This window comes from Chaetodon trifascialis, chromosome 13 (assembly GCF_039877785.1).
Source record: "Chaetodon trifascialis isolate fChaTrf1 chromosome 13, fChaTrf1.hap1, whole genome shotgun sequence".
In the NCBI taxonomy this organism is placed as follows: domain Eukaryota; kingdom Metazoa; phylum Chordata; class Actinopteri; order Chaetodontiformes; family Chaetodontidae; genus Chaetodon; species Chaetodon trifascialis.
Window position 1 is genome coordinate 3,370,197 of NC_092068.1, and position 13,624 is coordinate 3,383,820.

A 13,624-nucleotide genomic window follows, 5' to 3' on the forward strand; every position below is an offset into this window, starting at 1 on the left:
TGTTTGACCTACACTCCAAGCAGTAACCACAGGCTATCCAGTAACACAGCAGGAATTCACAGAGGCCGAGGCTGAAGCAGCGCCAGGATTACATAAGGGCCTCAAGGAGTGAGGTGTCCCAGCGGAGCCACAAACGAGGAGTTAGCAGCCTGTCAATTCCCATCAGCCCCTGCAACTGTTTATTGCTCTTTCCTTTGTTATTTTCTTCATGCTTATTTCTAAGTAAATTCTACGAAGTCACGTTTTAAGTCATTTAGCCTCTCTAAAATATCTTGTCATGATGCTGGACATGTTTCAATGTTTATACCACTTAATTGTTAAATTCTTTCACAAACAAATTGGACTTCAGATACTACTGCTCATACTAATATAACTACTGCTCCTAAAATATCTTTGAAACAGTATACAAGTGCAAGATACAAGTTAAAAAAATGTACGCACTCATGGTTTTAAAGAGGACATGGAAAGACAGGCAAAAACAAAACAAAGTTTTTCACAAGTACAATTTGTTTTGGCATTTGTTCTTTCTAATAACGCAAGGTCCACTCACAAGCTCCAAATTCAATGATGAGGCCATAAAATCACAAAAAACAGTTGTTGGAAGAAGACATAAAAAGCCTGTGATTTGGAGTTTCCGTACAGAGTGAAAAGCAGTATAACAGTCGTTCCATCAATGTTTTCTACATTAAATAAAACATTGTAATCAGAGTGAACTTACAGCACTAGCTTTTCTTTTCTTTTCTTTTCTTTTCTTTTCTTTTCTTTTCTTTTCTTTTCTTTTCTTTTCTTTTTTTTCAGAGCTTTCAATGAGTTTGCTCAGCAAAAGTTTGTAAGAGGACCTTGATATCAGATGGCTCAAAACAATACATTTTACAGTGAAAGGGCACAGTACAAAAAATGAAATATATAAGATAACATATAGTTTTCATGAACAAATGTGGAGAATAAAAAGACTAAAAATAAAAAAATGAAACATTTTGCATTGAAATAAAAAAAATAATAATAATTTTGTCTTTTTCTTCTAATTACACCTTCGAACTGTACTTACTGTTTTTTTTTTCTCTCCATATGAGAGTCTGCATGCTGTCTCCATGTTGCTCCTGGTTCAGAAATACTAAATTTTACAGCATTGGGCCTAGAAATACTTAAATCAGCCTCAAAAAGGTAGAACTTCACAAATGCAAACCCATATATTTCCAGGAAAATTAGAGAAAATTTCCTCAGGGTCACCAGTGGCTGCTGTTGGCATGCAATCAAAAAATATGAACCAGAAAGATTTTATCTCGGAAGAGAGCCATGAATCACCGGTCACCGGTCGGACACTACAATAAAGTATATTAAAAATACACAGTCTGTACTCTGCTGCATAAGGATTACACAAATGACAAACCACGGTGAGACAGCAAAGACTAGCATACAAATAATATGCATGACACTGGTCATACATGTCTTAAGTTTTGCTAATTTTCATGTTTTAAAAACAGCTGGACAAAAATCAGGATAACACGCTCCTCCGAAAGGATGAGGCCATTTTTAATCTCTTACACACATGAATCATCAGGTTTCTCAGAATCACTTCATGTTGAAGGCACTGAAGAACATCAGTGTAGGAATGATCCACGTCATGTCCAGGAGAGATGTCATTAACCAGAAACAATCAGAACAATCAGAAATGGCCAAGTCTACCTCGTGCACTGGCAAATTCACTTATCAGTCTTTATCAGTATCCAAGAAATTCTAGTTCACATGTTGTCAAGTTTTAGATTAAATGTATTACAACTTCATCAGAGCAACAATGTGTTATTGCATCAAAAACACTGTCAGAGAGAGAGAGAGAGACCCTTTCAAACTCTAAAACAGGCAGTGAGGAGCTTCCCAAATCAACCCGCTGATCTGACAGCAGCTATTCTCCTGGTGGCAGACAGAAACCTGTTTTGTGGAGTGAGGTGAAGCGGTCACAGTGTGTGCTCTTCACCACCACACCACACTACAGAATCAATATTCCACTGGAGGGGAGATGTGTGACGGTCCCTGATGTTTACTCACAGTGCAAAACTACAGCAAGTGAAGAAAGAGCACAGACCATGGTCTGGAAAAAAATACAGAAGCAGAGGAAGTTCTAACGATTACCTCAGAGAATAGAGAGGAGGAAAAATAACAAAATAACAGATGGTGGAATTAGAGGTGGAAATATCTGAAGGAGCATACATTATATGATTCTACAGGACACTGGTTTCATTAATTCATTCATTTCTACTTATTGGATGATATGGAATATTAAGTACATATGACCTTTAGATTATTAAAATCACGTTACATCATGTCATTTTATGTGAAAAAATAATGATACATGCAAAACATAAATGAGTATAATAACAATTAATAGTATGATGTTATGACTGAGAGGTTTGTACTACTTTTGCCTATAGTGAAAAAAACAGGACAAATTACATAAATACACAGAAACACACCAAAATACACATAGAGACATTCTCTAAAAGCTATTGGTTAAAGTGAGGTTTTGGTTGTAAGGATGCTTACAATACCCAACATAATTTATTCAGCCATAATAATGTTTTCATTCATTTTATGAAATTACACACCATTTAAAGCTGTCAAAACCAGTGTAATATGTACATGCCAAAAGGACGAGACTGGCATTCTGTTTTCAGAATAATCATCAATGAATTTCTTGAAAAGACCAAAAGCATCAGCGTGGCTCAATACTTCCTGACTTCTCTACCCTGTCTGTAGTGCTCATTTATATGTGAGATATTAATCTTTAAAAGCAGCTCAAATATATAGTTTCTTTAAAAAAATAGGCTCATTATTTCTTAAAACATTCAGCCACTGTCATTTTTATAAAATCTCCCTCAAACAGGATGAAAGTGCATTTGTTGGGGACTATTTTAGCTGTAGATTAATGCACATTTAGTGCTGTGGTCAGCATCTGGGCAGCAGGACGGTGTAACTTCTCCATGGATTTAACATTCAAGTGAGCTTTAGATGTGTTGTATTTTTTGACTTTGGACAGAGCCAGGCTAGCTGTTCCCCTCACTCTGATTCCTGTATTCATGCTAAGCTAGGCTAACTCCAGCTCTGTGCACAGACATGGGAACATCTGAACATCTACTTCTTGAGGAATAAAGTGAGTGTGGGTGTCCTTGTAGAAGTTTGTGCAGCACCAAAAAACCAAGATGCGAAAAAAATGCCACAATTTTTATTTCTTGCTTAGAACTTGATACAGCCAGTGTCATGTCAGCACGGAGCTAAGAACTCATAAGTGACATGCTTCTGAGCAACTGGATCTGTCTGTAACCCGTCACTGCAACTTCCTGGGGACCAAATCACTTTTACAGTCAACAGCAGATTAGCGTAATGGCGGTTAATATTTACATCTGTTTCAAGCCTCTGATACACCCCTCCCACTGACGTGGAGGGAGATTTCAGAGACATCAAATCACCATTACACATGTGCGTGATGCTTCATATTTTCCACTCCAATTAAGATTAAAAAAAAAAATAGTCATGATGCGGTGACAAAGCAGCTTTGACCAGCCATTTGTAAATACACAGTATTAATAATCACATGGATGTCGAAGTGATTTAACTCAAAGCCTGATTATGCAGGACCATCCTTGTTAATCTGATCATGTGTGTATTTGTAAAAACTATTAGATGTTTCCTATTTTCCACAAGGCGGGTTAGTTCAGAGGCTCATGTCTGCTGACCTGTACACATAAATCTGCCGGTCTATTTGCATTTTGCTATTCCTCACTGATATGGTAGATTACTGTCTCAGAGGAGGTGGACTGAATGAAAGCAAGGAATGTGATAAATATAATTAGGACTCAAGCAGAAAACACCTTCATAGTAATTACTGTTGAAAAAACAGAGCGAGGGAGAAATTCAGCAGGCTCTTCTTACTGTTTGTTCCTGGTAGGGGATTAGAAAAAATTTGAACTGGCTGATACAAACCTTTCAAAGTTATTAACTAAGCAAAGTGACTTTTGCAGATACTTTTTATGAGCTGTTTGCTCAGCTTATTTAAAGTGGGATAAATCTCAGGAGTTAATTGCAAGTGCTGATTTAGGAAAAAGTTTCATAGATGTGAAGATGAACAAATTCTCTTTTTTTGCCACCTGACTATAGATGTTTATTGTAGATGTTTTCATATAGCTGTGTTAGAAGAAAGCCCCATCATGTTCAAAGAAACAGTCTGACCAGCACAAGATGTGAAAACTCAACTGTGCCACAAGTGCCTCAAACTTGTTCTCAAGTGTACTACTTGAGGTAATGTAGTTAGCATTGTTGCCCTGTGAATTTGTGTGCTCAGTCAATAGAAACACTGATGCACTGTGTTTGGAACTGAGTGTGCCAACACTATCAAACTCCAAGACTACAAAATGCAGCTTCATACACTGTTGACAGTTTCTGATGAACACACTGCGCAAACACTTGAACAAAAAACATGTGACATATTTGAACAAATGCCTGACATTTTTACGGGAGGACAGTCCTGAAAGCAGCTGTTACAATATGCGCTGGTAAAACTTCAAGGCTGTCGTTTTCTGAGCGTAGTGACATTGATGACCATGAAAGGTTCCAGTTCCAATGGCCACTAACACAGTGGAAGAGCTAGAGGAACAGTGCTTCTCTACATGAGGCCAGTATATCAGCAAACCAGTATATCAGTCTAACCGTAATTTACACAATGGCCTTTACCTCACAGCAGGTGTGAGCAGCTTCACAATGAGCTCTTCCCTGCAGCTGACAGCCAGTGATGGCACACCTGTTGGGACATAAGGAACATGCCTTGTTTGGTGTTTGATCCAAAACAAAGCCTTGTTTTTTACCAGCAACAGAACAGAAGATATGCGGTCAACAAGCACAAAAGAAAAAGTATGAAGAAGATGTGCTATTTTAGGACTGAAACCGAGCATCCTAAAGCTAAGGTGTGGAAACACTTTGTTGCAAATGTCTGGAAATTTCACCACGTTCATGTTGTGTAAGAGCACAAAAAATCTGTGCTGCCCCTGCTGCTACAACTGCTACATCTTTACCTGTTAGCACCACTGTTCCCTCCACTGTGCCACTGTGACGCCCCTGCACCTGAACACTGTGTGGTGATTGAGCATGTGCTTAAAAACTAGTTTGTTCAAATGCAAACTTTATACTACCTACTGAACAAAAGAAAAAAAAGAGAGTAAGCCTGAACATCATCGATTCCACAATCACCATGTATATGTTGACTGTTTTTGAAAAAACAGTATATTTAAATGTCAGTGTTGGTCAATTTTGCAAAAACACATTTACTGGCTAATACAGTAGTTTTTTTTTTTTTAATGTCCATTGCCAACAGTTTTAATATCTTCACCTTTTATCGTACCTGTGCAAGAAAATCTATTCTCTGTAATTTGGGTGAATCAATCTTTTAAACACGCCTGACTTTAAATCACTAACATTAGTATGATGCACCAACAAAGCAACAAATCGCTTTGAAGCTAATGTAGAACCATAAAAGAGACAATGTTGGGTGTGTGTAGTCTGCCTCATTTTCCTAGGGGTGTTTGGAAAACACACACACGCACACACACGTTTGCATTGCATCATGTTTGTATTCACTGACATAATGTATTCCCTCGCCCCTTACCCAACCCTTAACCATCACAACCGAAAGCCTAACCCGGACCCTAAAACAAGCCTTAACCCTCACAAAGCAGTCTGAGGCCCTCGGGTCCCACAGGAGGTGTCTGTGTGCAGTCACTCTGAAGTCCTCACAGGGATATAAACACACACACATACAGTGTTGAACCTGAAGAAGGACTCATTCAAACCTCTAATTTAGACTCCTGTGAAACAGGACCTGAAGTTTTTCAAAGGGTTCTTACACTCAGTGCTGATTTAGGGATTTGGGGAAACGTATTGTCTATATGCCAGGTGGCAGAAAATACACACACACACACACACACACACACACACACACACACACACACACATAGAGTTAGTAGCACTCTTTCTATTGTTTCTATTGTGTACATCCACTTTGTTTCTCCATCTTTCTGCTCTTCACCTTCACTTCTGCCTTTCATTTCCTTTTTTCTTTTCTCTCACCTTCTTACCTTTCTCCTCTTCCACTTTTTCCTCCCTCCTGCTCCACCCTGTGCCCCGAAGGCCCAGTTCAGCCTGTGGTCCTGCTCTTCCTCCAACTGTAATACATTAGGAGGATTAACATTCCTACAGTAAGCTGCTGCAGCGCAGACCCAACCAACCAAGCTTTTCTGTCCTCTTCCCTAGTCCCTCCAGCTTGTGCTTGCTTGCATGTAATTTCCCGTTTGCCTTATAACTCCCCCACCATCCTAACAACAGACTCCAACATGCATGCCACGCACACAGATTTAAGTTCTATTTGTGAGCCTGTACTGCTGGTATTAAGACAGACACACACTGTGCTGACAGTCTGGATTCTGATTCTGATTTCATTTACACATGAGAGAAATCAAATCCTATATTTCACAGGAAAGTATTTTCAACTTTGGCTTCAGCAAAGTCTGCTAAAAATATCTCTAAAAAATGAGAATTGCTATGATATTTGCTTCTTATTTCATAAAATTATTTGCCTGACCTTTAGGCTCATTTTAATTTTTTTTTTCATTTTGTCATGTTGTCATAACAGTCATGAAAAAAAATGTAAGACAGTCGTTAGTCCATCTTTCAAAACTTTCTGACTTCTCTAACCTGCCCTAGAAAACAAACAAACAAACAAACAAACAAACAAACAAACAAACCTGGCCACTGTAATTTTAGAATAAACTTAAAAATGAATGGATTGACACAGATAAGGTGTTTCCCAACCAAGTGGTACTTGTGCTCCAGGTGCAACATTTTCATCTACCAGGGGGTGCACGAAGGAAGGATTGGAATAGCAGAAATTCTGAGCGTGAGGCTTTAGTGTATTTATCATCACAATAACCTACCTGCTGTGACAAGTCAACCGCAGGTCATGTCTCTGGACAAAGGTGTAGCAGACATATTTGGGCCATGTGCATTACAATCTAAGCAGACCTCTTCACCTTTTCATTTATTCATTCTGAAAATAAGTGAATCCACAAAATAAATGCATCTGTGGCACTGAGTCCCAGGCCTGTTAGTTGCTCTATTCTCTCCACCATGATGTACCAGCACCTGAACACTATGTGTGGTGATTGTATGCTTGAAAACTAGTTTGTCAGAATGCAGAAAAGTTTAAATGGATGGTAAAACAATGGGATATTAGTATTAATAGTTATGCAAACTTAACTGAACCTAATGGATAAAAGACAAAAAGAGACCAGGTTTGAGCATCATAAATTCCAGGATGACCATGTTCACAATAAGCTGAATCATACTGTGTATCAGTATCACAAAACCCAAAATGACATTCACTGACTATTTTTTTATGTCCAGTGCCAGCATTGTAAAAATTCTCACCTTTGACAGTATCTCTGTATGGCAACTGTAGTATAATTAACTCTAGACAACGATTGTGATTATGGCAAACTTCCAGCACTGGCACTGAACATTGGCATGGGACAAAATTCATATGGAATCGTTCAACATGAAGGGATAAAGGGCAATCTCTGACAGAATTATGAGGACACATGAGACAAATTTGGTAAGCACTGTTCTACTGAGTATTTTGGGCAGTACAGTGAATGTGTGATTGATTCAGAATAAATACAGTGTGTGTTCATAGTAATGAAGGGACATGACACCCAGTTCAACAGTGTGGCTCACTGATGTGCTTTCAGTAGTTTCTGACCAACTGAGCTCTATGTCACAGAGGAATAAGATATATCAGGCTTCCATGCACACACAGTACTTGTTAGTAGGATATGTGATTGTTGGTTTAGGTCCACATATGGTCTTTGTTGATAGTAAGAGAGATGTAGAGTATTTCAGGGATTTTGTGTGTGATTGCATTTATTTAAGTTTAAATTACTTTTAAAGACAATTTAATCGTGTCTTTGTTATCCTCAGTGAATGTCATGAAACCTAGAAATGAAATCTGTTTATATACATCACAATAGATTCTGATTTTCCTGATCTTAAATCCAAATAGTCTGAAAAAAAAAAAACAAAAAAACACAGGCAGAACAGAAACTTTTAACAAACATACAGACACGCTCAGACTCCCAGTGGCTGTGGCTGCAGCTCTAGTCTAAAACCTATCCCAGACACCTCTAATTGGCCGGTATTTATCCAGGAGCCCAGGAGAGCAGAGTGCACTCAGGGCTGTTTTCACATGGGATTAACCCAGGTCCAAATCCCAATTTCACAGAGAAAAGCCCAAAACTCTCACTGCATCATCTGACAAAAATTGGCCCCTGCTGGCCTGTTTACTCAATCTGACTGCTCTGATTTAACTCAGTGTTTCTGAGCTGCTGGTCTTCTGGCAGGCAATGAGTTCGAAGGTGCTACACACATTATTTTAAACACAAATGATGTTATAAAATATCAGGTTTATTCGAAATATCACAGCACCCTGTAGTCACCTGCATTTTACGTCATATCACTGTGTTTTTTTGCCTGTCAAAAGTCTCTTAAAATTAGAACATCCAGACGAAGTTGAAAGACTCATTGCGGAGGGACAGCAGCAAAGCAGGGCTTGCCCTGTGAAAGCAAAAGTCTGCCCTTGACTTACTGAGCAAGTGATGTAGTTACACCATCAGTTGGTGTAGTGTTTGGGTTTCCATGGGTCTTTTAAAATGCATAGGGAATAACATTAGGTACGGACAGACTCAAACAAAGAAAAACTCAGCTGTTTGGGAGCTGATCGTCCTCTCTCAGCCCAGTTTGCACACCAAGTGAGACTGACTCCTGCTCACGTAATATGTGAGCCTGGATTAAAAGTAACGTGAGAAGCGATGAACCCACTAATGACAACAATGATCTATTTCATGAGGCTTTGCCCTATAGGGCTATCAGTAGTGAAGCAGGATGTGGTCCATGCTCCACTGGTCCTTCTGGCAACCATAAGCACAAACACCCACTTCATGTGAAACAATAACCCCTCTGCCAATGCGTCACAGCACAATAGCTAATGACACTGGGGGACAAACATAAAGCCTACTGTTGTACTTACACACTGTATAAGCACAGCATAGAACACACTAAGGGAGAAAACACCTCTCCATGTGATGAGAGGCCGCCATGTTTAATTTGCCAGGAATATGTTATGGAAAGGGAATGGGAATGTGACGTCATTAACAGCAAATCGACCATTTTTGGAGGATACCTACCCTCACCTGTACAACTTCATCACTTATCTAGCTAAATAGTCTCAACTCACTGCTGTATAGTGGCCTGTAAAAGCCGATCATTTGACAAACAAACAAAAACCAGAGGTCATGCTGAGGTGCTGTGAGTGCAGGACAGACAGTGTGTGACAGCAACTTCAATATTTTGTTACGTTTAGATAGCTAGGGAGATAAATTAGGAAGTAGTTAAAATCAGATATTTTAGGCTATACTGTAGGCTATAACATGTCGTGTTACACAGTGAGAAGCTACAAGAATGATATTTACTCAGGATCTTGGCAAAACTGTCGTATTCTATACAATGGTAACAGTGCCACATGCTGGCTGTTTACTGTAGGTGTCAAAAAGAACTGCTGAACTGAAAACATACAACACACACTGAATGAGACTGAAAACATTAGATGTCACAGTATTCAGTCAGACACAACAGTAGGCTAATGGTGTTTCATTTTGCTAGATATTGGCAGATTAATTCTGCATGATTAGCTAAGATGTTGATCGCAATAGTTTAGCATAACTTGAACTAACATTTGTCTTTGTGTGTGCTTTTAAACATTTCTGTCCTCAATGAAGGATTGACAGATGACTGGTGACAATGACAGATAATTAAGCTAGTACACTATCCTAATGAAAATGACGCCACAACCCCATAATGCTCCACGATTCCCATTCACAACACCAATGTGATGGCGCATAAGTGTGTGTGCACATTTATGTGCACAAACACTTTTTTTGTTGCTGCACTGCCTTAGTGCTCAGGAGTATTTGAAATTAATTTATGGAAGGTTATGAAACTGGTGATGGGGAAAATGATCATTTGCTCTCAGGCGAAAAACATTTGAATATTATATACTGGAATAACAAACAAAACGTCTATTATTGAGATCTTCCATTTACAGCATCCGATATTTCAACTACAGAAATCAGTTACAACTATATACACTGACTCAAGCTCTTCTTACAAGTTTTTTCCTGGGCTTTCATCATTATCATCATCAGTAGATGGCATTTGCTCAGTTGGCAGGGAGAGTATTTAATTGTCATCATGTCCTCTAAGTGACCAGTGACTGGTTACTAGTTGCATATCTTGGGTGTTCAAGGTCATGGAATTTGCACCTTCCATTTACAGAGTCTGTTGCTCTAAGATTAGAAATCAAAGTTCCAAATATATACAGGACATTCAAAAGTGCAGACGTGGAACTTCTGAAATTAAACATGGACAATCAAGGTTTTATATTTCCATGCATGAAAGAGTACTAATGTTAATCAATCCTACACTCAAAACTGTCATGATTTTGTAGGCCTGTATCATTTTGTCACACTCATAACACAGTTAAATTTGTTGCATTGAGTTGGAACGCAGGTCAGGATTGCTCTCTTCAGGGGAGATGTGAGTTGTGGAAGATGTGGTCTCCAGGTTAGGACACAATACCACCCACAATATCATTAGGACAGTTATTGATCATCACCTGCTTGTAGAAATCATTTTTATGTTTTGAAGGTTTGAAAATTCTAAATATAGGACTTCACAGTAATGTATTGTTGGTAAGTTTTACACATTTAGTATAATTAGTGTGACATACTTGATGATTTTAAACCACAATGAATCAGTCACTTATCTTGAGTAGTGACGCTGTTCAAAGCACAATATGCTATCAAACTGCAGGGGTGGTCATCGTGAATCAAGACAATGTACAGTAAGTCTGCAACAACAGGACACTGGTAGTGGGGATATGCTTCAGCTGAGGTCTGTCAGAGCATGGTGCAGCAGGGAGGCTCTGGTACATTAAGCTGCTCTCTAATGCCATCTACTGGACATGCAAAGGTCCAAAATCTAAGAAAAACAAATTACTCTTATGTCAATATCATCCATATAGGTCACTTCATTTAGCATTATAAGCAGTATAACATTTTTTGATAATTTAAATGAGATGAGATGCAATGGTCAGGAGATGCAGTGAAGTTCAATCAGCTGTGGTGTTTAAAATCCTGAATCTTGAAGTATTGAAAAAAAAAAAAAAATACACATACTGTAAGCAAGACAAATGTGACCCTCTAACACTGTACCATTATTGTTCAGTAATGTAATTATTAATGGCATTCATCATTAATCACCATGAGTCAAATAACAAGGCATTGATTTGTTTACTTTAAGGACCATAAGGTGTTTCTCATTTTGTAGCATTTTGGATGGACTGCAGCAAAGCAGGGACAGACCTATAAACACTGACTTAGAAAATAACAGTTTAAAGGTTATTCAAGGAATGTGCAGAGAGGGCAGATCTCCACAGTTTCTGCTGTTTTTAACAACAACAGTTTTATGAAGTGTTCCTGAGTTCATCTAATAATATCTTTTAATGTAATGGTTGTCAATGATTGATGTCAGCTTAGCTAACATTCTTGTCTCATCCACTTCCTTGACGACTCTCTGTTCCTCTCAGAGCTTCCACAGCTCCAGCAGACCACTGCTTATAAAATTGCAGATGCCACCATTAGAGTCATAAAAGGTTTTTCCAGAGGACCTCAGTCTTCTTAGCAGGTGTGTTGTTGAGGTGAACACCCACATATTTTTAATCCTCCATGATTTCAATGTTCAAACCCTGGATGTTCACTGGTGTAGTCTGTGGCACCTTCTTGGGGAAATCTATCACCATCTCCTTTGTATTGCTGGCGTTGATGATGAACCTCACCATTCTCCCATTGTTCTCCAGGTGGGAAAGAAATCGGTGGAGCAGGTAGACGACTACGTCTTCCACGGCAATACCTGTTTGATATGCGAACTGTAGCATATTGACCAGAGCTTGAGTTGAAAAAAAAAACAACAACTGCATTTTCAAGCATTTATAGTTTCCAATTAAGTCATCACACTGAAATGTATAGAAACCAGCAGCATTCTGGAAGGCAGGGAAAAACGCTGCATACACAATACAAATTTGGTCACAACAACATTGTCTCTTTGACTTTCTTCAGTTTTCAAAATGAGTCAGTCAAATCTCCAATAGCATCAATGTCCTCTTAACATTAACATCCTAAAACAAATAAGTAAAATCTAGAATAAAATTTACATTAGACTTTGTTAGTATCTGACCAAAGAAAAAGAGTTAAGGCTGAGACCATGACCAAGCTCTAAGTCTCAGTACCCAGTTCTTCATACACTGATTGAACTAGTTAGCTGTTTATAATGACAGAATATAGTACACCCTGTTGTAAATGTTTGTGTTGCTACATCCAGAAATCCATCCATCCATCCATTGTCTATGCCGCTTATCCCTTTCGGGGTCGCGGGGGGGCCGGAGCCTATCTCGGCTGTCAATGGGCGGGAGGCGGGGTACACCCTGGACCGGTCGCCAGCCGATCGCAGGGCACATCCAGAAATCTTTCTCTTAACTTAATTGCTTTTTATATTTTCAATGATTTGTCAGTCAACTTTTCTCTGTGCTTGTTGTGCTTTTACATTTTTTTGTGTTGTGTTTGGTTGTGTATGTTTTTTTGAGTGTAGGGTGATGCATGTGTTGGGGCAAGTGGAGGATTCTTCCTCTGCTCATGTTTTTTTTTGCAGTAGATGCATTAAAAATAATTTTCAATAACCAATAAGTTCAAAAACATTTTTTTGGGGGGAATACTTGAGAGCTGGTGGATCAATGGCATAATTAGTACAATCCAGGGTGGCACGGTGGAAACACTGTCACCTCACAGCTAGAAGGTCCCTGGGTTCAATTCGCACTGTGGGCACCAGGGGCGTGTCCTCCACCATGCCTCCAGTGCCTGCTGCTCGAGGAAAAGGGCCTTACTGTGTGGAGTTTGCATGTTCTCCCCGTGTTCACCTGGGGTATCCTCCTTAAAAATACCCACTAAAGACATGCAAGAAGTTCACCACCTGACCAATGGTGACAAAGAAAACTGGGTCCCCGGGCACCGGTCGGATGGCAGCCCACCGCTCCTGGTCTGCTGCGGAGGAAGGACGACCAGGATGGGTCAAATACGGAGGACAAATTTCACCAACTGCATGGCGTGCACGTGTTCGTGTGTTGTGTGACTAATAAAGGGGATTGTCCCTCTGATTCTTCTTCTTCTTCTTCTTCTTCTTCTTCTTAATCCAACCAGTACACAAACAGCTTTTTCCACACCCAGATGTATCTATTCTATATGATATGGTGACTATTCATACCGTTCTGACTAGTGAGTAGTTGAGAATCTGGTGAATTGCTTAAGCTGTGTTCAACACAGTGTTTGAGTTTTCCTCCCAGCTGCTCAAACATTTACGATAATCAAATCCTGTTGACTGAAGATATCTGTTCAAACTCTGAACCGTAGGTGAAGGCAAC